A 25,374-nucleotide genomic window follows, 5' to 3' on the forward strand; every position below is an offset into this window, starting at 1 on the left:
CCTGCGGGGGCCAGGTGCCTGTCTCGCCTGAGCTTGCGAGAGGCCTACGTGCGACCACGGCTAGGGTGGCTTGGCACATCACAGCCACATTGAGGCTTGCGTTCATTCCCCGAGTAGGATAGCGCTTGCCAGGAGACAGCTTTCCGCCTCGTCTTTGGTCGAGGGTGTCAGAGCGCACCCAGGCTGGGATTGCCCTGGCTCAGTAGAGGCCTCTGCAGCCCGCTCGGGACACGGATGGGTTTTCCCCCCAAATCAGGCTTCTCCACACAAGAGGACATGTTTGGAGGGATTTTCAAGCATGGGAAGGCCCTGGCACACCACCGGGGCCAGAGGGTGCATTGGGCAGCCGGCTGCCCGCTTCGCCGGAGTCTTAGGAGAGGCCCAGCTGGGCCAAAGGCTAGGCTTGCTTTCGGAAGCACGCCCCCAATGCGGCGGGTGTCCGTTGTCTGAGCAGAATATAACATTGGCCAAGAGGACGCTCCCACCCTCTCTCTGGGTGTGTGGAGTTTGTGAGACCGCCACCAGGTGGGGCTCGCCCTTCCCTGGCTAGGCGGTGAGGCGTCCGACTGTCGAAAGAAGGCCTTTGGGGGCCACATCCGGGGGCTCCGCCCAGGTGAGTCCGTGTGGCCTGATTTTCAGGCAATGGCAACCCCCTGCACACAACCAGGGCCAAGGGAGCTCTGGGGAGCCGAGGTGGTCCCCCGCCGGAGGCCGAGGAGTGGCCGAGGTGGAAAAAGGCCATAGGCGATGTCCAGAGCAAACCCACATTGGGGCTGGTGTTCGTTCACTGGTACCACATCACTTGCCAGGGGGCAGCTTCCAGAGCCTTGCCTCGTCGTGTGTGTGAGAGAGAGCTCCCAGGCCAAGAGCGCCGAAGCTCGGTATAGGTGGCTCGATCCCACCGGGAAAATCTATGCCCTTGGATGCCAAAGCAGGCTTCTCCACACACGAGGACGCCTCTGGCATGAGTGGAAGGCAGGGGAAAGCCCCTGCACACCACTGGGGCCAAGGCCGCATTGGGCAGCCAGGTGCTTGCCCCGCCTGACTCGTCGGAGAGGCCTAGCTGGGGAAGAGGCAAGGCTTGCCTTCCCAGGCCCCGGCAGAGTGTGGCTGGTGTTCACTCGATGAGTAGAAGGGAATTGGCCTGCAGGGAGCTTCCAGCCTCCGTTGTTTTGGGGTTTGTGAGACAGCCGCCAGGCACTGATGGCCCTTACCTGGCTTAGAGAGGATGTTTCCTACTCTGGGAAGAAGGCCTTTGGGGGCCAAACCGGGGTGCTCCCCCCGGGTGAGTCCGTTTGGCGTGATTCCCAAGCCACGGCAGCCGCCGGCACACCACCAGGGCATAGGGAATTTTGGTCAGCCGAGGGGCTGCCTCGCCCGAGGCATAAGAAAGGCCATGTGGGACAAAGGCTAGGCTTGCTTTCCGGAGGAATCCCACATTGGGGCTGGTGTTCCTTCCCTGGGTCCAAGGGGAGGTGCCAGGAGGCAGCGTCCAGACCCTTGTGTGGCCATGAGCGTGAGGCAGGTCCCAGGCCTAAGGCACCCTTGGGCAGTGTAGGTGGCTCGACCTCATGTGGGCAATGTTTGCCTTTTCCAAGCCAAATCAGGCTTCGCCACACACGAGGACACCTTTGGAGGGATTTTCAAGCGATGGACCTGCCCTGCGTTACAACCAGGGCCAAGGGCGCATCCGGGAGCCAGGTGCCTGCTTCGCATGCCTTATAGGAGAGGCCCAGGTGGGAACAAGGCTAGGGCTGCTTTCCGGAGCAAACCCGCCTCGGGGCAGATGTTCCTGCACGGATTCGAATGTCCGTGGACAGGAGGCCGCTTCCAGGCTCTGGCATTGTCGGGTTTGTGAGACAGTTCACGTCCTAGATGGCCCCGGCTCGGCAACCAACGTGTTGCCGTATGGCACTTGGGAAACGTGTGCATTGCCGAAGCACATCAGGCTTGGCCACACAGGGGGAGCTGTTTGGAGGGATTCTCGAGCCAGGGCAATCCCCTGCACACAACCAGGGTGAAGGGAGCCTTGGGGAGCCTGGTGCCTGCCTCGCCTGATGTCCAGAAGAGGCCTTGTTGGAGAAAAGGCCAGGGCCGCTCTCCGGAGCAGCCCCACATGGAGGCTGGGGTTCATCCACGGAGTAGACTGCCCGTTGCGCGAAGGCATCTGCCAGTGTCTTCTTTGGTCCAGGCAGTGGGGGATCGACCAGGCCAAGAGCACCCAAGCTTGGTGTGTGTTGTGGCCCCCTGCTTGGGAGGTGTCTGCTTTTTCAACCCACACCCGGCATCCCCACACACGTGGGCACGTTTGGAGTGCAGATCAAGCCCTGGCAACCCCTGCCGACAACCGCGGCCAAGGGAGCATTGGGCAGGCTGGTGCCGCCGTTGCCGCTGTTATAGGAGAAGCCTAGCTGGGAAAAAGTCTAGGGTGGCTTTCTGGAGCAAAGCCCCATTGAGGCTGCTGTTTGGTCACCGAGCCGAACATAGGATTCCACAGGGCAGATTGCGGGCACTTGTTTCGCTTGAGCGCATGAGCTGGCTACCAGGCCAAGATGGCCCTGGCTCGGTATATACCGCTGTATCCCGCTGGTGAAATGTTGGCATTTTCAAACCAAGCCAGGCTTCCCCACCCAAGAGCCCATGCTTGGAGTGCCTTTCAAGCAGTGGGAAATCCCTTGCACACAAGCAGGGCCAAGGGAGCCCTGGGGGGGCCAGGTGCCTGTCTCGCCTGAGCTTGCGAGAGGCCTACGTGCGACCACGGCTAGGGTGGCTTGGCACATCACAACCACATTGAGGCTTGTGTTGATTTCGACAGTAAATTTTATTTAATTTTATTTGATTAACCTCTTCTCAGAATAGCAGCTACCCATCCATGCCCCTTAGCCCCAATACAGGCAGCTGTTCCTCTGTTCCTAGAGCAGCCTGGATGTAACTTACATGACCCAGGGTTGGAGCAAATGACCCCTTCTTTCAAATATTGGCAACCCCTGTTCTTGTCACTGATTGATACTTCTAATCTAAGAGATATAGAAAGAAGTGATTGGTATTTTTTGTTGCACTGTTCTCCAGTGGTGCAAGCCTCTCCCACTCTTGCTAAAATGACTGGCCCTATTCTCTCATCCTTTTCCCTTTTTTTCTTTTCCAAAATTTGGAGCCAGTAATTAAAGACCAGGATATTCAAAACCATGTGCTTATACAGGGAAAATTAGTAATTTATTGTACATGCGCAGGGAAGGCACAGGTTCAGGAAGCACAAGAAAAGACCTTAAATTTACAGCTCAGAATTATTGTTAGCACAGAGACAGCGAAACAAATACATACAAAATTAGCAAACAATACAAAATTAGCAAAACAAAATAGTAAACCCTGGGGTAAGGAAAGATCCTGATTTCTAGAGTTACAACCCTATTAGTTTCAAAAGCCAATTTTCAAAAAAAAAAAATACAAATGATGCAAATAAAGAAATTATGACCCATTTAAAGTAAATTATACCTGTAAATAAATGTGGAAATTGACATGATGACAGATACACTAGATAAAGATTTTTTTATACCACTATCTTAAAGGATGTTTAAAAATGAAGACATGGAAAAATTTTAGAAAGCCTAAATATAGTATAAATATCAATAAAGAGATATAAAATCTATATAAACCAAAAGAAATTCTGGCATGGAAAGATAAAATAACTGAAATGAAGATGTCACAAGAAGTAGTAAAAACATATTTAAGCGAGAAAAAGGAAGAATCAAGTTAAAGGTAAGGGATTAGGGAATTTGTAGTGTGGCTCAGTGGGTTAAGAATCACCATGGTGATTGTGGAGATGTGGATAGTTGGCCTTGCTCAGTGGGTTAATGATTGAGTGTTGCCACAAGCTATGGCATAGGTCAAGATGTGGCCTGGATCTGGCATTGTTCTAGCTATGGTGTGGGGTTGAAGCTGAAGCTCTGATTCGACCCCTAGCCCAGGAAATTTCATATTCCACAGGTGCAGCTGTAAAAATAAAAAAAATAAATAAAAATATTATGTTGGAAATAAGTCTGAGAAACAAAAAGATTGAGGAATAGTGAACAGAACCTCTGGGTGAGACACCATCAATTGGACCAGTAGATACATTGTGAGAGTCCCAGGAGAAATGATAGCAAATGGAGCAGAGAATATTTTAACAAACTTTAACAGATAACTTTCCAAATTTGATGAAAACATGAGTATAAATATCCAAGAAATTCAACTACAAGTAAGAAGGATTTAAATAGATCCACACTGAAACATAATAATTATAAATTGTCAAAAAACAAAGACAAAGAAAAAAATACCTTTATTTTTTATTTATTTATTTATTTTTTGTCTTTTTTTTTTGTCTTTTTGCCATTTCTTGGGCCACTCCTGCGGCATATGAAGGATCCCAGGCTAGGGGTCGAGTTGGAGCTGTAGCCACCAGCCTATGCCAGAGACCACAGCACTGTGGGATCCGAGCCGCGTCAGCAAACTACACCACAGCTCACGGCAATGCTGGATCCTTAACCCACTGAGCAAGGGCAGGGATCAAACCCGCAACCTCATGGTTCCTAGTTGGATTTGTTAACCACTGTGCCATGATGGGAACTCCAAGAAAAAATATCTTTAAAGCAGTAAAAGTGACCCACCACATACAAATGATCCTAAATATTATGAGTTGATTACTCATCAAAAATTTTGGAATTCTGAAGTCAGTGGGTCAACATATGGAAAATGTTTAAGAAAAAATTCAAGAATTCTATATCTGGCAAATTGTCCTTCAAAACTGAGGGGGATTTCCCTTCTGGTGCAGAGGGTTAAGTATCTAGCATTGTAACTGCAGTGGCTTGCTTTGGTGACTGCTGTGGCACAGGATTGATCACTTGCCCAGGAGTTTCCACATGCATCAGACCTGACCAAAAACAAATAAATAAATAAATAGATAAATAAATAAGTGAGGGGAATATTAAGATATTCTCAGTTAAACAAACACTGATGGATTCATTGGTATTAGACTTTCCCTGCAAAAAATTCTAAAGGATGTCCTGCATGTTGAAATAAAAAAAAGCACTTGAAGCCATATAAATAAATATTCCAGAAAATTTAAACACATGGGTAAGTTTAAATCTTGTTGTATTGCAACTATGATTTTTAACTCGACATTTTATTTTCTATATGATTTAAGAGTCTAATGCATTTTTAAAATTTATTACTTTAAATCTATTATTATTGCAATTTTGGTTTATAATCCTACATTTTGTTTTCTACTTTATTTGTGAGACTACATACATTTAAATTAATTATTGGTTTATATTTTGAGACATATGATATATAAAAATGTAATTTTTTAACTTTATAACTGAAAGATATAAGGATATAACTATAAAGGGACAGAGTTTGTGTATGTGATTGAAGTTGATGTAGTATAAACTTGTTTTACATATTTAAACATTTTTTTTCTTTTTATAGCCACACATGTGACATATGGAAGGAGTTGAATTGGAGCTGCAGCTGGGGCCTATGCCACAGCCACAGCAACACCAGATTAGAACACATCTGCAGTCTACACTATGGCTTGTGGTAATGCCAGATTCTTAACATACTGAGAAAAGACAGGGATTGAAGTTGAATCTTCACAGAGACAACATTGGGTCCATAACCTGCTAAGCTGCAACAGGAACCCCCTAAACTCATTTCAGAGTGTTGTAACTTTAGGATGTTGCATGCAATCTCATGGTAACCAAAATGAAAACAGCTATATTACAAAGGAAATGAGACTTCATTCAAAAAAATTGACTAAATACAAAAGCCATACAAATCTAAAAACTTTTTGATATGCTTCTGTCAAAAATGTCATTGGTGATTTGATAGGGATTACACTGAATGTGTAGCTTGTGGGTAGTGTACTCATTTTGATAATATCAATTTTTCCAATCTAAAAGCATTACATAAATCTCTTCTGTCATCTTTGAAGTATTTCATCAGCATCTTATAACTGTCAGAGTACAGGATATTTTTTTGTCTTTTTGCCATTTCTTGGGCCACTCCCATGGCATATGGAGGTTCCCAGGCTAAGGGTCGAATCAGAGCTGTAGCTGCCAGCCTACGCCAGAGCCACAGCAACACAGGATCCGAGCCATGTCTGTGAACTTCACCACAGCCCACGGCAACGCCAGATTGTTAACCCACTGAGCAAGGGCCGGGACCAAACCCACAACCTCATGGTTCCTAGTCAGATTCATTAACCACTGTGCCATGACGGGAACTCCAGAGTATAGGATTTTTTGACCTTAGGTAGGTTTATTCCTAGGTATTTTATTCTTTTTGATATGATGGTAAATTGGATTGTTTCCCTAATTTCTCTTTCTGATCTTTCATTATTAGTATACAGAAATGCATTCAATTTCTGTGTATTAATTTTGTATTCTGAATTTTTATCAAATTTGTTGATAAGCTCTAAGAGTTTTTTGGTAACATCTTTAGGATTTTCTATATATATTATCATGTCATCTTCAAAAAGTGATAGTTTCACCTCTTCCTGTCCAATCTAATTTCCTTTTATTTTTCTTCTCTAATTTCTGTGGTTAGGACTTCCAAAACTATGTTGAATAGAAGTGGGGAAAGTGGACAACCTTGCCTTGTTCCTGATCTTAGAATGGATTCTTTCAGCTTTTCACCTTTGAGAATGCTAACTGTAGGCTTGTCATATATGGGCTTTATTGTACTGATGTAGGTTCCCTCTATGCCCACTTTCTGGAGAGTTTTTATCAGAAAGGGTGTTGGATTTTTTTAAAAGTTTTTACTGTAAAAGTGATATGTTTTTTACTTTTCAGTTTAATGTGATGTATAACACTGACTAATTTTCAGATACTGAAAAATCCTTGCATGTCTGGGATAAACCCCATCTGGTCATAATGTACAATCCTTTTAACGTATTACTGGATTCTGTTTTCTAGTATTTTGTAGAGGACTTTGCATCTGTATTCATCAGTAATACTGGCCTATGATTTTCTTTGTTTTTGTTGTTGTATCTTTATCTGGTTTTGGTATCAGGGTAATGGCAGCCCCATAGAATGAGTTTAGGAGAGCTCTTTACTCTGCAATTTTTGGAAGTTTCAGAAATATAGGTATTAACTGTTCTCTAAATGTTTGATAGTATTGGCCTGGGAAGCCATCTGTTCCTGGGCTTTTGTTTATTGGAAGTTAATAACACTTTCAATCTTTTTTAATACTGATTTTTATTTTTTTTCAATTATAGCTGATTTACACTGTCTTGTCAATTTTCTACTGCACAGCAAGGTGACCCAGTCACATATACATGGTATACATTTTTTTCTCACATCATACTCCATCACAAGTAACCATAGTTCCCAATGCTATACAGCAGGATCCCATTGCTTACCCATTCCAAAGGCAATAGTTAATCCCACATTCCCAATCCAATTCATTCTCTCCTCTTCCCTCTTGGCAACCACAAGTCTGTTCTCCATGGACAGATTTTTTTCCCCTGTGGAAAGTTTCATTTGTGCCATATATTAGACTCCAGATATAAGTGAAATCAAATGGCATTTGTCTTTCTCTTTCTGACTTACTTCACTTAGTATGCGAGTGGCTAGTTCCATCCAAATGTTGGTGCAAAAGGCATTATTTTATTCTTTTTATGGCTGAGTAGTATTCTATTGTGTGTATATAACACAACTTCCTAATCCAATCATCTGTCAAGAGACATTTAAGTTGTTTCCATGTCTTGGCTATTGTCAATAGTGCTGCAATGAACATACAGGTGCAAGTGTCTTTTTCAAGGAAGTTTTTGTCCAGAAATATGCTCAAGGGTGGGATTGCTGGATCATATGTTAGTTCTATGTATACTTTTCTAAGGTACCTCCATACTGTTCTGCATAGTGGTTGTACCAATTTACACTCACACCAAAAGTGCAGAAGAGTTCCCTTTTCTCAACACCATCTACAGCATTTGTTATTTGTGAACCTATTAATGACAGTCATTCTGACTGGTGTGAGGTGGTACCTTGTGGTACTTTTGATTTACATTTCCCTAATAATCGCTGATGTTGAGCATTTTTTTCATGTGCTTGTTGGCCATTTGTATATCTTCTTTGGATAAATGTCTGATTTCAATTGTGGTGTTAGTTTTTTTCTGATAAGTTGTATATTCTGTTTGTATATTTTGGAGATTAAGCCCTTGTCATTTTCAGTGATTAAAATTATGTTCTCCCATTCTGTAATTTGTCTCTTTGTTTTTTTATGGTTTCCCTTGCTGTGCAAAAGCTTGTCAGTTTGCTTAGGTCCCATTTGTTTATTTTTGCTTTTATTTCTGATGCTTTGGGAGACTGAACTGAGAAGACATTTGTAAGGTTGATATCAGAGAATATTTTGTCTATGTTCGCTTCCAGGAGTTTGATGGTGGCTTGCCTTATATTTAAATCTTTCAGGCATTTTGAGTTTATTTTTGTGCATGTTGTGAGGTTTGTTCCAGTTTAATTGATTTACATGAGGCTGTCCTGTTTTCCCAGCACCACTTGCTGAAAAGACTCTCTTTTACACATTTTATATTCTTGCTGCCTTTATCAAAGATTAACTGACCATAGGTGTCAGGGTTTATTTCTGAGTTCTCTATTCTGTTCCATTGGTCTGTCTGTCTGTTTTGGTACCAGTACCACCCTGTCTTGATGACTGTGGCTTTGTCATATTACCTGAAGTTTTCCCTCCTGCTTGGTTTTTGTTTCTCAGGATTGCTTTGGCAATTCTGGGTCTTTTGTGCTTCCATATAAATTTTTGGATTGTCTGTTGTAGTTCTTTGAAAAATGTCATGGGTAATTTGATAGGTAGTGCATTGAATCTGTACATTGCTTTGGGTGATATGACCATTTTTATCATATAGATTTTTCCAAACCAGGAGCATGGAATGTCTTTCCATTTTTTTTTTGCATCCTCTTTAATTTCCTTGATTAATATTTTACAGTTCTCAACAAATAAGAATTTCACTTCCTTGGTCAGGATTATTCCCAGGTGTTTGATTTCTTTGGGTGCAATTTTAAAATGTATTGTATTTCTGTATTCCTTTTCTAATATTTTATTGTTAGTATATGGAAATGTAACTGATTTCTGAATGTTAAACTTATATCCTGCTATTTGCTGAATTTGTTAATCAATTCATGTAGTTTTGGGGTCAAGTCTTTAGGGTTTTCTACGTATAGTATTCTGTCATCTGCATACATTTACAATTTTACCACTTCTCTTTCAATTTGGATACCATTTATTTCTTTTGTTTGTCTGATTGTCGTGGTAGGGACTTCCAATATTATGTTGAATAACAGTGGTGATTGTGGACAATCCTTGAATTGTTCCAGATTTTAGTGGGAAGGCTTTCACTTCTTCTCCATTGAGTATTATATTTGCTGTGGGTTTGTCATAAATGGCTTTCATTATATTCAGGAATATTCCCTCTATACTCACTTTGGTAAGAGTTTTGATCATGAATGGATGTTGGACTTTGTCAAATGCTTTCTCTGCATCTATTGAGATGATCATGTGGGTTTTGACTTTTTTGTGTGTTAATATGGAATATGACCTTGATTGCTTTGCATCACTTGAACCATCCTTGTGAAACTGGGATGAATCCAACTTGGTCATCATTTATGATCTTTTTTATATGTTGCTAAATTCTGTTGGCTAAAATTTGTTGAGAAAGTTTGTGTCTATGTTCATCAAAGATATTGGACTACAGTGTTCTTTTTTGTGGTATCTTCATCTGGTTTTGTTATTAGGGTGATTGGTGGCATCATAGAATATCTTTGGGATTGTTCTTTCTTCTTCAACCTTCTGGAAAAGTTTAAGGAGGATGGATATAAGTTCCTCTTTGTATATTTGGTAGAATTAATCTGTGAAGCCAGCTGGTCTTGGACTTTTTATTTGTAGGGAATGTTTTTATGACATATTCAATTTCATTCTTGGTGACAGGTCTGTTCAGTTGATCTATTTCTTCTTGACTCAGTTTTGGTATTCTGTTAATTTCTAGAAAGTTGTTCATTTCCTCTAGGTTGTCAAATTTGTTAGCATACAATTTTTCGTAGTATTCTCTTTTGGTTGTATGTATTTCTGCAGTATCCATTGTGATTTCTCCTTTTTCATTTCTTATTTTGTTTATTTGGGTTTCATCTCTTGTCATTTTTGTGAGTCTTCCCAGAGGTTTGTTAATTTTGTTTACCTTTTCAAACAATCTGCTCCTGGTTTGATTAATTTATCTATTGTGTTTTGTATCTCTAGTTTATTGATTTCCTCTCTGATCTTTATGATTTCCTTTCTTCTGCTGACTCTAGGTTTTGTTCATTCTTCTTTTTCTATTTCATTTAGGTGATGAGTTAAGTTGTCAATTTGAGATTTAAATATATCTTGAACTATAAATATATCTTGCCACTCCCTTCTGGCCTGTTGTGTCTCTGTAGATAAATCAGCTGATTGCTTTATGGGGTTTCCCTTATAATTAATGCTTAGTTTTTCTCTTATTGCCTTTAGAATCCTCTCTTTGTCTTTAACTTTTGCCCTTTTTATTATAGTATGTCTTGGTGCAGACCTATTTGGGTTCCACTTGTTCAGAGCCCTCTGTGCTTCCTGTATCTTGATATCAATTTCCTTTAGGTTTGGAAAGTTTTCAGACATTATTTCTTCACATATATTTTCAATCCCCTTTTCTTTTTCTTCTACTTGTACTCCTCTTATGTGTAGATTGGCTTTCTTTATATTATTCCATCGATCTCTTGTATTGTGTTCATATTTTTTTTATTTGGTTTTCTGTCTACTGTCCTGATTGTGTGATTTCCTTTATTCAATCTTCCAAGTCACTAATTCATTCCTCTGCATTATTCATTATGCTCTTTAGAGACTTTAGCTCAATTTTTGTCTCTGCAAATGGATTTTATACTTTTCTATATCCCTCCTTATATTTTCTAGTTCCTTTCTAAATGAATCTGCATTACTTTTTATCTCTGATCATAAGTCATTTATTTTCAGCCTTAATTCCTTCAGTATTTTCACTATCTCCCTTTTGAACTCAATGTATATCAGATGGCAGAGGTCTGTTTTATTGTTTGCTGCTTTAGGTGAATTCTCTTGTTCTTTTAACTGGGAGTGTTTCCTGAGCTTCTTCATCTTGCTTATGTTTTTCTTTTTCTGTGTGATTAGGGAAGCCAAACTGTAGTCTTGGGAGTCTACTTCTATGCAAGAGTATCCCTTTCTATTTTTTGGGGGGGTTACTCTTTATTTGTGGCATGGGAGTTTGAATATTTGCTGTCTCTTTCTTTGGTGTGAGCAGGCTCTTATCCCCATGGTGCTGAGTGTGTGTCTGAGGAGAAGGAGGCAACTGGCAGGACTAATAGTCAGTGCCTGGTTCCTGGGATCTTAACAGCAGTAAGGACCTGCAGGAATGTGCCACTGGCTACTCCTAGTTGCAGGGCCCTGGGAAGTAGTAATGAGCCTCATGCAGATTGACAAGTTTTCCAGAGCATTTGGCAGTGGCAGCAGCAGGGTGTGAGTTCCCAGGTGAATGATAGCAACAAAAAATAGAGTTTGGTTGCAGTGCCCTCTCTGAGGTGTTTGGAGCTGCAAGTGGAGCCTGTTCATGGACCCCTAGTTGTAGAAAGCCAGGACCACCTCTGGAGTCAGTGATAACTGTGGTGGTTTGCCCCCACCACCTGCAGACCATACAAGAAGCATCCCATCTCACTTAGCCCACACAGGAGGTGCTACACAGACTGCTCCTAGTTGCAGAATCCTGGGAAGTGACAGAAATCAAGCATGTGGGCACTGCCCAGAGCCTTTGACAGTGGCAGCATCTGGGCCACTGTCCTCCCAGGTGTTTGAGAGCAACAAAAGGTGGTATTCCATCACAATAGCCTCCTCTGTGGTGCCTTTGAGGTAATGGGGGCTGCAGGTGGTGTCTTTTCATGGTCCCCTAGTGATGGTGGGCCATGACTCCCTTGGAGTCATTGATAACTCTGGTGATTTGCCCCTGCTATCTGTAGACAATGCAAGAAGTACCTTATCCTGCTTAGACCCCACAGGATGTGCTGCACCAGCTGTTCCTAAGTCTAGGTTCCTGGGAAGGGATAGTAATCAAGCATCTTGGCATTGCTTGGAACATTTGGCAGTGAGGCAGAAGTTGGGTGGGTGTGCTCCCAAGGAAGCAAGAGCAACAACAGCTGGTGTTCCATCACAATGTCTTCCTCTGTGGTGCCCTCTTAGTTTGTTGGGGTTGCAGGTGGTTCTTGTTCAGGGATTCCCAGTGGTGGTGGGTCACACTCACCTATGGAGTGAGTGATAACTGCAGTGGTTTGTTCCCCCCACCTACAGACTGTACAGGAAGCACCCCACCCCACTTAGCCCATGCAGAAGGTGCTGTATCAACTGTTCCTAGTTGTGAGGATCAAGTGTCTGGGTGCCACCCAGAAAGTTTGGCTGTGGCAGCTGCAGGGCGGGTGTGTTTCCAAGGGGTGTGAGAGCAATACATGTGGTTCTTGGTTGCAGTGCACTCATTTTTTTTTTTTTGCCAACCCCTGAGTTGACTGGGGCTGCAGATGGTGCCCACTCACATGCCCCCAGTGGTGACAGGCCACACAGCTCTGTCCCTGCCACCTGTATATCACACAAGAGGCACCACATCCCTCTTAGCCCCCCATCCCCAGCCCACACAAGAGGTGCCCATCCACCTGCAGCCTGCACAAGTAGCAGCCAATCTCCCATATCCTAAGCAAGTGTCTTCTCCACCCTAAGACTGCATCAGAGGTGTCCCACCCTTTGAGAGCCTGAGAACACATTCTTGGGAAGATTCTTATGGCAGTCCACCCCTCTTCCTCTCGCCCTCTCCAACAATGGCACCTTGCTTCTCCTGTGGACCCAGACCTTCTCCCAGGTTCCTTCTGTCATGGTGTTCCACTCCCCAGCCCATAGCACACTGCTGCCCCACCCCATGGTACAATGGTCTTTAACCCCTCAGGCTGTCCCCACATAGCCAACTCCATTCTTCTCCCTGGGACTGACCTCTGGAGCCTAATTCTCAACACCCAGACCTCACCTGAGCATCTCAGGCTGTGGTATCTGGGACAGTGGTTCAGATAATCTGTGCAGCTCTCACTCTATTTTGCCTTCCTCAGTCCAGCTTCTGCACTTTTCTTGGCAAATTTGAGGTCCCTTCATTGGTAACTTTGAGGTCCCTCAGCTCAGCTGATCTCCCATTCAATTAGTTGGCTTCCCAGGATGTGGGGTCCTTTTTTCTTTCCTCAGCTCCTTCTCAGGAATGCTATCACATCCTGATTCCTTTTCTCTCTCTAGCTATCTCTCTTTTTTCTTTTGTTCTAATCAGTTCTGTCAAGAGTTTCTTGCCCTTTTTAGAGGTTTAAGTTCTTCTACCAGGATTCAGTAAATTTTCTGAGTCATTTTATGAGTGGATGTGTTTTTTTGATGTGTCTGTGGGAGAAGGTGAGTGGGATGTCTTATTCCTCTGCCATCTTGATACGCCTCCCAACAGTTTCAATTTAAGTATTTGTGATTGGCCCATTAATCTTTTCTATTTCTTACTGGTTCAGCATTGGAAGAATGTATCTTTTATAAAATTTGTCTATTTCTTCTACATCGTCCATCCCATTTTCATATATTTGTTTGTAGTAGTCTTTTTTATTTTTACTTTTGTCTTTTATATTTTTAGGCCTGCACCTATGGCATGTGGAGGTTCCCAGGCTAGGGGCTGAATCAGAGCTGTAGCTGCCAGCCTATGCCACAGCCACAGCAATGAAGGATCTGAGCCACATGTGCAAACTACACCAGAGTTCATGGCAATGCCAGATCCTTAACCCCCTGAGCAAAGCCAGGGATCAAAGCCACAACCTCATGGTTCCTAGTTGGATTCATTTCAGCAGTGTCACAGAAGGAACTCCCCTTGTGCTAGTCTTTTTTTAATCCTTTGTGTTTCTGTTATGTCCATTGTAACTTCTTTTTTGTTTGTAATTTCATTGATTTGAGTCCTCTTTCTTTTTTATGAGTAAGTGTTTATCAATTTTGTTGATCTTTTCTAAAAAATGAGCTTTTCCTTTCTTTGATTTTTTTCTATGCTTTTTTGTTTCTATTTCAATTATTTATGCTCTGGTGTTTATAATTTCTTTTCTCCTACTCACTTTGGGTTTTGTTGTTTCTTCTTTATCTCATTGTCTTAGGTATAAGATTAGGTTGTTTATTTGAGATTTTTCCTATTTCCAGAGGTGGGTAGAACTGCATTTGCTGCATACCGCAGGTTTAAATCATTGTGTATTCATTGTTGCTTTTATCTAGGTAGTTTTAAAATTCCCTCCTTGATTTCTTCAGTGATCATTTGGTTGTTTAGTATTATGTTATTTAATCTCCACTTGTTCGTGTGTGTTTTTTTCATTTTTTTCTTGTCATTGTTATCTAATCAGAGCATAGTGATAAAAAATGCTTGATAAGATTTAAATATTCTTAAATTTACTGAGGTTTGATTTGTGGCCCTGAATGTGATCTATCATAGAGAGTGAGCTTGAGAAGAATATGTATTCTGCCATTTTGGATGGAAAATTCCATAAATCTATATTAAGTCAATTTTGGTCTAAGGCATCTTTTAAGGCCTGTATTTCTTTGTTGACTTTCTGTCTGGATTATATGTCCATTGCTGTAAGTGGGGTGTTAAGTCCTCCACTATATTGTGTTATTGTCAATTCTCCTTTTAAGGCTATTTACAGTTGCCTTCTTGGAATGATCCTTTGATCATTATGTAATGTCTTTTCTTTTGTCTCTTATAACATTCTTTATTTTGAAGTCTATTTTGTTTGATATGAGTATTGGTACTCCAGCTTTCTTTTGATCTCAATTTTCATGGAATGTTTTCTTCCATCCTCTCATTTTCAGTTTGTATGTGTCCTTATATCTGAAGTGGATCTCGTATAGACAGTATTGTATGTGTCTTGTTCTTGTATACATTTAGCCAGTCTACGTCTTTTGATTGGAGAGTTTAGTACATTTACATTTAAGATTATTGTTGATATGTAAATCCTTATTCCCAATTTCTTAATTGTTTTAGACTTGGTCTTTTCTGGGTTGTCTTTTTTCTTCCCTTAGGCTCTTGTGATCTGATGACGTTATGCTTGAATATTTTTTTTCTTATTTGTGTGTGCTTGTATTGTAGGTTTTTGGTTTGTTGTTACCATGGAGATTGATATATATATACACTCACAGACACAAGGAGTATATATAGGTTTTGATTATTTATATACAATGTTTTGATATATTTGTATGTATATATATTTATATATAATGTTTTTGGAAATTTGTTGGTCTCTTAATTGCAAATGTATCTCCAGTATCCTGCATTTGTACCCTCCCCTTCTAATGATTGCTGGTTTGATATTATATTTGTGTATAGATGATTTCCTAACTTGACTATATGTTTGCCTTTACCATTGAGCCTTCTCATTTGTAATTGTTTTTGGTTGTGGCATTTTCTTTTGCACCTAGATAATTTCCTTTAGCATTTGTTGTAAAGCTGGTTTAGTTTTGTCTAATTCTCTTAGCTTTTGCTTGTCTTGTAATGCTTTTGATTTCTTCTTCCAATCTAAGTGAGAGCCTTGCTGGGTAGACTATTCTTTGTTGGAGGTGTTTTCCTTTCATCACTTTAAATATATGGTGACACTCCTTTCTGGCTTGCTGGGTTTTTGTTAAAAAATCAGCTGATGACTTCATCAGGGATCCCTTTTATGTTATTTATTTCTTTTCCCTTGCTGCTTTCAATATTTTCTCTTTGTCTTTAATTTTTGTCAATTTAATTAATATATGCCTTGGGGTGTTCCTCCTTGGGTTTATTTTATAAGGTATTCATTGTCCTTTATGGATTTGAGTGAGTGATTCCTCTCTCATGTTAGGGAAATTTTCAGCTATTATCTCCTCAAATATTTTCTTATGCCCTTTCTCTTTCCTCCTTCTGGTGCCCCTATATTGTGAATATCAGTGCATTTAAATTGTCACAAAATTCTCTTAAATTGTCCTCATTTCTTGTTTTTAATTGTTTTTTCTTTATTCTTTTCTGCATCAGTGAATTCCAACAGTCTTTCTTCCACTTCACTTATTCCTTCTTCTGTCTCCTGTAATACACTATTGATTCCTTCTATTGAATTTTTGGTTATTGTATTTAGTTTTTTTTTTTTCTTTTTAGGGCTGAACTCACGGCATATGGAGGTTCCCAGGCTAGGGGTCAAATCAGAGCTATAGCCACCAGCCTACACCACAGCCACAGCAATGAAGGATCTGAGTCACATCTGTGACCTACAAAACAGCTCATGGAAATGCTGGATCCTTAACCCACTGAGCAAGGCCAGTGATTGAACCCACGGCCTCATGGATACTAATCAGTTTCACTAACTAGTGAGCCACTATGGGAACTCTAGTTATTGTATTTTGTATCTATGCATTTTTAACCTTTAAAACTTATGTTTCTTTGTTCAACTTTTCTTGTAATTTGTCAATATTTGACCCCCTTTTTTTCCACAAGATCTTGGATCATTTTTTAGTTGATTATTCTAAAGTCTTTTTCATGGAGGCTGCTTACCACCAGTTCACTTAGCTGTTTTTCTGGGGTTTTGTGTATTTCTATCATCTGGATAATATTTATTTGGCTTTAAATTTTGTACAGCTTTTTGTGTTGTCTTTTTTTTGCAGGCTAGGGGGTTGTAGCCTCCTTTTCTTCTGGTCTCTGACCCCCTGCAGGGGAAGTTGATAGAGGGGGTTGTTTCAATCTTCCTGATTGGAGGGAATGGTGCCTGCACACTAGTAAGTGGGTTGGGTTTTGTCTCTGGGTGGGTTGGGTTTTGTCTCTGGGTATAATTAGAGGTAGCTGTGTGCCTAGGAGGGATTTAGGCAGCTTGTTTACTGATGGTTGGTTGGGTTTTGTCCCTTTGGTGGGTTGGGTTTTGTCTCTGGGTATAATTAGAGGTAGCTGTGTGCCTAGGAGGGATTTAGGCAGCTTGTTTACTGATGGTTGGTGATGTGCTCCTTGTTATTTGGCTTTGGGTTTCTCAGCCCTGATGTATGGTGCCAAATTTTTCCAAAATGGCAGCCTTCAGTGGAGCTTATGACAGTTAATATTCCAAGACTCATCCTTCATGTCCTGTTCCCACAATGACCCACAGCCACCACCTGATTTTGCAGGATACCCTCCAAGACCTGCAGTTAGATATGACCCAGATTCTTATATAGTCCCTGCTTTTCCTTGGGACCCAGTGTACTTGGAATCCTGCACCCTCCAAGACTTTAGTCTCTATTTTCCCCAGTCCTATGGAGCTCCAGCACACATACCCCACTGAGCTTCAAAGGCAAATGCTCCAGGGGCTCCTCCTTCCAATACCAGACCCCCAGGCTGGGCAACATGATGCAAGGTTCAGAACTATCACTCCTATCAGAGAGTCTCTGTGATATAGTTATTTTCCAGTCTGTGGGTTGCCCACTCAGCTGGTATGGGATTGCTTATAGAGCAAAAGTGGCACTCCTACCATTGTGGTGTGGCTTCTTCTTTGTCTTTGGGTGTAGGATATCTTTTTTTGTGTGTGTGTGCCCATTCTATTTGTTTATGGTTGTTCAGCAGTTAGTTGTAAGTTTGTTGTTTTCATGAGACATCATTATCGTAAGCCCTTCTACTCTGTCATCTTGTCCCAATCCTATGCTCTCTTTTATCACTTTAGGTACATTGCAAAACTTCCTGCTTTCCTGAAAAATTCTGCTGAAAAGTCAGGTGAACGTTGTAGGAGATTAGTGTATGTGACAAGTTGCTTTTCCACTGCTCCTTTTAAGATTCTAATTTTATATTTATTTTTGGTCATTTTAATTACAGTTGTCTTAGTGAAAATCTCTTTGCATTCATCTTATTTGGTGCTCTCCTGTAGTCTTGTCTGTCTCTTTCCTTTCTCAGTTTCATGCAGTTTTAAGCTATTATTTATTCAAATATTTTCTATGCCCCTTTCTCTGTCTCTTCTTCTGTGGCCTTTACAGTACAAATGTTAACAGTCTTAATGTTATCCAAGAGGTGTCAAACTATCCTCATATTTTTTAAAAATTATTTTATCTTTTCTGTTTTGCATGATGATATCCCCTACTCAATCTTTGAGGTCACTGGCCCATTCCTCTGTATTATCTAATTTACTTTTGATTCCTTCTAGTGTATTTATTATTTAATTATTTTATTATTCATCCCCATTTGGGTCTTCTTTGTATTTTTTAACTCTTCTCATTGTGTTAATCCATTCTTCTCATGAGTTCATTAGACAGCTTTATGATCATTACCTTGAATATTTTATCAGTTAGGTTACTTATCTCCAGTTTGCTCTGTTCTTTTCTGGGCTTTCATCCTATCCTTTATTTGGAACTTATTCCTCTGTCTCCTTATTTTGATTAATTTTTTTCAGTTTTTATATTTACGTATCAGGTCGGTTATGTTTCCTCACCTTGGAGAAGTGGTCTTAGTATGACAGGTCCTATGGGCCTCAACAGCACACTCATCTGGTCACTAGGGTATATGCTCTAGAGATGCTCCATATATGGGCTATGAGGGCCCTTGTGTTATAACAAGAATGACTGTTACTGAACTAGAAGGTCTGGCCTCAAGCTTGGCTAGCTATTAGGACCTACCTCCTGCAGAGGTTGTAATTATGTTGGTTGGAAGGGCCAGATCTTAGCATGGCTGTATATACAACCCAGGGAGTCTCCAACCTGGTGCCTATCTTCTGGTCAGTGAATATATACCCAAGGGGTCACTGAACTAGTTCTGTCTCAAAAGTTGATTGTGGGCTTGAGAAGGTCTATGGGTGATCCTGACTTGCTGGTGGGCAGGGCTGTGCCCCTAGGGTGGCTTGCAATGGGGCCAAGGGATATTTGGAGCTTGTGCCATCTTGCTGGCTGCCAGAGGTAAGTCATGGGCCCTCTGATGGTTGGTGGCATTTATTGGGGCACCTGGTTGCAGGACCTAGTAGAGTTTGGATGTGGACCCAGCCCAATGTTGCATAGGGTAAAGTCCTCATATTTCTGACTACCAAACTTGCAGTACCCCAGGACTGGTTCTAATAGGCTTGTGGGCAGATAAGCCCCTTGGCACTAATAGGGGATTAAAATTGGTGATTGCTCATTATGGTAGGATAAGTTACCAAAAATGGTTTTTGGTAGTGTCTATGTCCTAAGTGTAGTTCTCAGCTAGCTCTTGCCTCTCGCTGAGGCTCTCCAAGAGCATCAAGTATTTTTGACCTAGGCTTCTCTCAAATTACTGTCTCTCTATGGGTCTTGGAATGCAAAATATTCTGCATGTGCCCTTTAAGAGTAGAGTCTGTTTTCCATAGCCTTCTGGATTTTCCATGTGTAAGCCCTACTGTCCTTTATCCCAATATTCTGGTTACTCATCTCCCCAGTTCATTACCCCTGAAAAGTGGAACCTTAAGTGGGCTCAGTACTTAGGGAAAACCTCTGCAATTGTGATTATCCTCCCAGTGTCTGTGTATTGACTGTACTGTTTCTCTGTCCTTCCTATCTATCTTTTTGTGGTTCCTTCTTTATAACTTTAGAAATATTTTCTGCTAGTCTTCAAATTGTTCTCATATATAGTTGTTTTGTAGATAGTTCTAATTTTGGTGTGTCCATGGGAAGACGTGTGTTCAGATAATTTTTACTCAGCCATCTTATTCATATCTTTCTTGATATTATTTACCTTTAAGTAAGAATGAATTTTAACACATTATTTACCATTAATATAAAGATTATTTTCTTTCAATTAAAGTTAAATAATGTTTATTATAGAAAATTCTGTGAATGCCTGAATGAAAAAAAATGTACTTCATATTTTACTACTCAAAGTAAATGATTAATAGGTTTTGGATATCATCTTCATATGTTTTCATTTTTTCTGTATTTACTTTTCATGACAAATCAGTAATTTAGCATCATTTTATATATTATTTTTAATGGTGCACCTTGATCATAGAAATTTAAACTTAAAATGTTTATTTTAGGATTTCAAGTAAAATTTAAAATGATTTTGCACACTATTTTCAGAAAAATAAAGTAATAAAGGTGAGTTATGCTGGGACCAAGAGAAAAGTATCTCTAAAATGTTTGAGAAACTCTAATATAATTTCCCTGTGATGAGCACCTCTTACTTGTTATAATTTAATTCTCATTGTAATTTCTTACATTAGTTAATATTGTCTTATTTTTTGTCTTTTTGCCTCTTCTAGGGCCACTCCCGTGGCATATGGAGGTTCCAAGGCTAGAGGTCTAACCGCAGCTGTATCCACTGGCCTACACCAGAGCCACAGCAATGCCAGATCTGAGCTATGTCTGCAACCTACACTATAGCTCACAGAAATGTAGGATCCTCAACCCACTAAGCAAGGCCAGGGGTCAAACCTGCAACCTCATTGTTCCTAGTTGAATTCATTAACCACTGAGACATGGTAGAAACTCCCAATATTGTCTTATTTTAGATAGTAGAAATTAAGACTCTATTAAGTTAAATAATTTATTCAAAATCCCATAGAAAGTAGTAGCTAAGCAAATATTTTAATTGCTTCTGATTCCAAGCAATTTGCACATTGGTTGTAGGGTTTGGGGAAGTTGGGCAGTGGGAAATTTTTAGCAAGAAAAATTCTATTTTATTGAATAGAATTATAAAGTGTGTAATGAAAAATATTCTCCTGCCTTCTTTTACATAACCCATGTTTTTCTATAAAGGCAACTTCTTCCAATTCTTTTAAAAGCTCCTTCTTATATATAGATGTTATATCTGGTAAATATAGTTAGATAGGCATTCTTGTTATATTTATTATCTTAATATATTATTGATACTCATTATGAGGTAGAAAGCAATATCACATTAAGCATTCCTTCTTCCTCTACCCTCTTGTATATTCTCATGTTAAACCAGTATATAGTATGTACATAACATTTAACTATGTACATATTTTTTATTGCTGTGCCAGGATGTGTTAGTACTAAGATTAAATTATGTGTATGAACTATTCCCCACCTAGACTTAATATTTAAGTTTTAATTTAATTTAATCCACTTCATTTTCTATATACCTATCAGTAATTCTTCCAAACCTTCAAGCAGAATCCCAATGATGAACATTTATGAGATAATGTATATTTTCCTCTGGTGTTCCACACCTTTCTGCTTTAAATTTAAATGGTTTAGGAATGCACAGTACAATGTAATATGGGATTTTACCATCATCCTTGAAATCCTCTTGAGTGCTATTAGATTTATTGTTTACTGGATGCTTTAGATTTAATTTAATTAATTAATGGAAGACTTTTTCCAGGTCTGAAATTCATAAACATTTTTAAATCAATTGTAAATTCAGCTGTATGTAGAATCTTAAGCTACTAAGCTTTCTTTTATCAGAATGCTTAAGCCAACATTCATTTCTCAAAACAGTGTATGTGACCCTTGAAAGGACAGTATTATTTTTTAAATTATTAATTTTTTTATGCTGTATAGCATGGGAACCAAGTTACACATACATGTAAACATATTTTTCCTCCCATTGTTCTGTTGTGATGTAAGTATCGAGACATAGTTCTCAATGCTACACAGCAGGATCTCGGTGTAAATCCATTCCAAGAGCAATAGTTTACATCCCTTAACCCCAAGATTCCAATCTCTCCCACTTCCTCCCCCTCCCCCCAGGCAGCCACAAGACTATTCTCCAAGATCATGATTGTATTTTCTGTGGAAATGTTAATTTGTGGTGTATATTAAATTCCAGTTATAAGTGATATCATATGGTATTTGTTTTTCTCTTTCTGACTTCTCTCAGGATGAGAGTCTCTATTTCCATCCATGTTGCTGTAAATGGCACTGTTTCATTATTTTTTATGGCTGAGTAGTATTCCACTCTGTATATATACATTATCTTCCTAATCCAATCGTCTGCCAATGGACATTTGGGTTGTTTACATGTCTTGGCTATTGTGAATAGAGCTGCAATGAACATGCAGGTGCATGTGTTTTTTAGGGAAAGTTTTGTCCAGATACATGCCCAAGAGTGGGATTTCTGGGTCATACGGTAGTTCTATGTATAGATTTCTAAGGTATCTCCTACTGTTTTCTATAGCGGCAGTACCAGCTTACATTCCCACCAACAGTGCAGGAGGGTTCCCTTTTCTCCGCACCCCCTCCAGCACTTGTTATTTGTGGACTTATTAAAGACAGATATTCTTACTGGTGTGAGGAGGTATCTCTTTGTATTTTTGATTTGCATTTCTCTAATAATCAGGTATTTTGAGCTTTTATTCATTTGCTTGTTGGTCATATGAATATTTTCCTTGGAGAAATGTCTATTCAGTTCTTTTCCCAATTTTTCAATTGGATGATTGCGTTATTGCTGCTGCATTGTGTAAGTTGCTTTTATATCCTAGAGATTAAGCCCTTGTCCTTTGCATCAATTGAAAGTATTTTCTCTAATGCTGTAAGTTGTCTTTTTGTTTTATTTTTGGTTTCCTTTGCTGTGCAAAAGCTTTTCAGTTTGATTAGGCCCCATTGGTTTATATTTGCTTTTATTTCTGTTGCTTTGGGAGACTGACCTGAGAAAAGAGCTGTAAGGATGATGTCAGAGAATGTGTTTCCTGTGTTCTCTTCCAGGAGTTTGATGGTGGCTTGTCTTATATTAAGTCTTTCATCCATTTTGTAATTAATGTTGTGCATGGTGTGAGGGTGTGTTCTAGTTTCATTGCTTTGCATGCAGCTGTCCAGGTTTCCCAGCAATGCTTGCTGAATAGACTTTCTTTTTTCCCATTATATGCTCTTGCCTCCTTTGTCAAAGATTAGTTGAGCATAGGTGTCAGGGTTTATTTCAGGGTTCTCTATTCCATTCCATTGGTCTGTCTGTCTGTTTTGATACCAGTGCCACACTCTTTTGATGATTCTGGCTTTGTAATAGTGTTTAAAGTCTGGAAGAGTTATACCTCCTACTTGGTTTTTGTTTCTCAGTATTGCTTTGGCAATTCTGGGTCTTTTGTGGACCCATATAAACTTTTGGATTGTTTGTTGTAGTTCTGTGAAAAATGTCATAGGTAATTTGATAGGGATTGCATTGAATCTGTAGATTGCTTTGAGAAGTATGGCCATTTTTACAATATTGATTTTTCCAATCCATGAACATGGAATATCTTTCCACTTTTTTTTGCATCCTCTTTAATTTCCTTGATTAATGTTTTATAGTTCTCGGCATATATAGGTCCCTTACCTCCTTGGTCAGGTGTATTCCGAGGTATTTGATTTTGTTGGGGTGCAATTTGAAAAGTTATTATCTTTTTGTATTTCTTTTCTAATATTTCATTGTTAATATAACAAAATGCAACTGATTTCTGAATGTTAATATTATATCCTGCTACATTGCTGAATTTGTTAATCAGTTCAACTAGTTTTTGTGTTGAGTCCTTAGGATTTTCTATATATAGTATCATGTCGTCTGCATACAGTTACATCTTTATCTTTTCTCTTCCTATTTGGATTCCTTTTATTTCTTTTGTTTGTCTAATTACTGTGACTAGGAGTTCCAATACTATGTTAAATAGCAGTGGTGAGAGGGGGCATCCCTGTCTTGTTCCAGTTTTGAGTGTGAAGGCTTTCAGTTTTTCTCCATTGAGTATTATATGTGCTGTGGGTTTGTCATAAATTGCTTTGATTATGTTCAGGAATGTTCCCTCTATACCCTCTTTGGCAAGAGTTTTATCATAAATGGATGTTGGACTTTGTCAAATGCTTTTTATGGATCTATTGACATGATCTTATGGTTTTTTACTTTTCTCTTGTTAATGTGGTGTATGATGATGATTGATTTACTTATGTTGAACCAACCTTGTGAACCTGGTATGAACCCTACCTGGTCATGGTGTATGATCTTTTTGATATGTTGTTGGATTTGGTTGGCTAAAATTTTGTTGAGAATTTTTGTGTTTAAATTCTTCAAAGATATTTGCTGATAGTTTTCTTTTTTGGTGGTGTCTTTGTCTGATTTTGGAATTCGTGTGATGGTGGCATCATAGAAGGTTTTTGGAAGTGATCCTTCCTCCTCAACCTTTTGAAAAGTTTAAGGAGGATGGGGTTGCCCTGTTTTTTAAGTATATTAACCCCTTCCTATCATTGTGTGTTTTAGCCTGATGGTCCTATAGGTTCAAACACTCCATTACCATACTCAAATTTAAAAAAATTAAAAAAGAATATATTTATTTCCTTACTTCTCTTGCCCTCATTATATGATTTTTATGTCTCTTTTTTCTTTTTTTCTGTTTTAAACATGTTCATGATTAGATTTCTATGCTGGCTCATTTGAGCGACTACTTTCTGAATGTGGTTTCCTCCATCCTAGATCTTCTTCTCTCTCTCTCTCGATCGCTCTTTTTTTTTATTTAGATAAGCCCTTTCAATATTTCTTTTAGAATGGGTTTTGTATTGCTGTATTCTTTTAGCTATGTTTGTTGGAAAACTTTTTTATTTCCCTTTCTGTTTTAAATGATACTCTTGCTGGATAGAGTATTCTAGGTTGCATATTTTTTTCCTTTCAGCACTTTAAATATATCTTGCCATTCCCTCCTTGCCTGTAGAGTTTCTGTAGGGAAATCATCTGACAGCCTTATGGGGGTTCCCTTGTAGGTAACATTCTGCTTTTCTCTTGCTGCCTTTAGGATCCTCTATCAGTAAGTTTTGCCATTTTTATTATAATCTGTCTTGGTGTGGGTCTATTTGGGTTCAACATGTTTGGGGCTGTCTGTGCTTCCTGTATCTTGAACTCAGTATCCTTTAGATTTGTGAAGTTTCCAGCAATAATTTCTTCAAATATATTTTCCATCCCCTTTTCTTTTTCTTCTCCTTCTGGAATTCCTATTATGCATAGATTGGCCCACTTTATATTATCCCATAGGTCTCTTATATTGCTTTCATGTTTTTTCATTTGCTTTTCTGTCTGCTGTTCTGATTGGGTGATTTCCATTATTCTATCTTCCACATCACTAATTCATTCTTCTGCATTATTCATTCTGGTCTTTACTGCCCCTTAGCTCAGTTTGTATCTCTGCAAATGAATTTTCTTGTTTTTCTTGGCTCCTTCTTATACTTTCTAGTTCCTTTCTGAGGGAGTCTGCATTACTATTCATATCTTCTCTTAATTCCTTCAGTATTTTCACTATCTCCCTTTTGAACTCCAAGTCTGTCATATTGCAGAGGTCTGTTTCATTGTTGACTGCTTTAGGTGAGTTCTCCTGTTGTTTTATCTGTGAATGGTTTCTGAGCTTCTTCATCTTGCTTGTTATTTTCTTTTTCTTGGTG

The sequence above is a fragment of the Phacochoerus africanus genome, chromosome 14 (assembly GCF_016906955.1).
Source record: "Phacochoerus africanus isolate WHEZ1 chromosome 14, ROS_Pafr_v1, whole genome shotgun sequence".
NCBI lineage: Eukaryota > Metazoa > Chordata > Mammalia > Artiodactyla > Suidae > Phacochoerus > Phacochoerus africanus.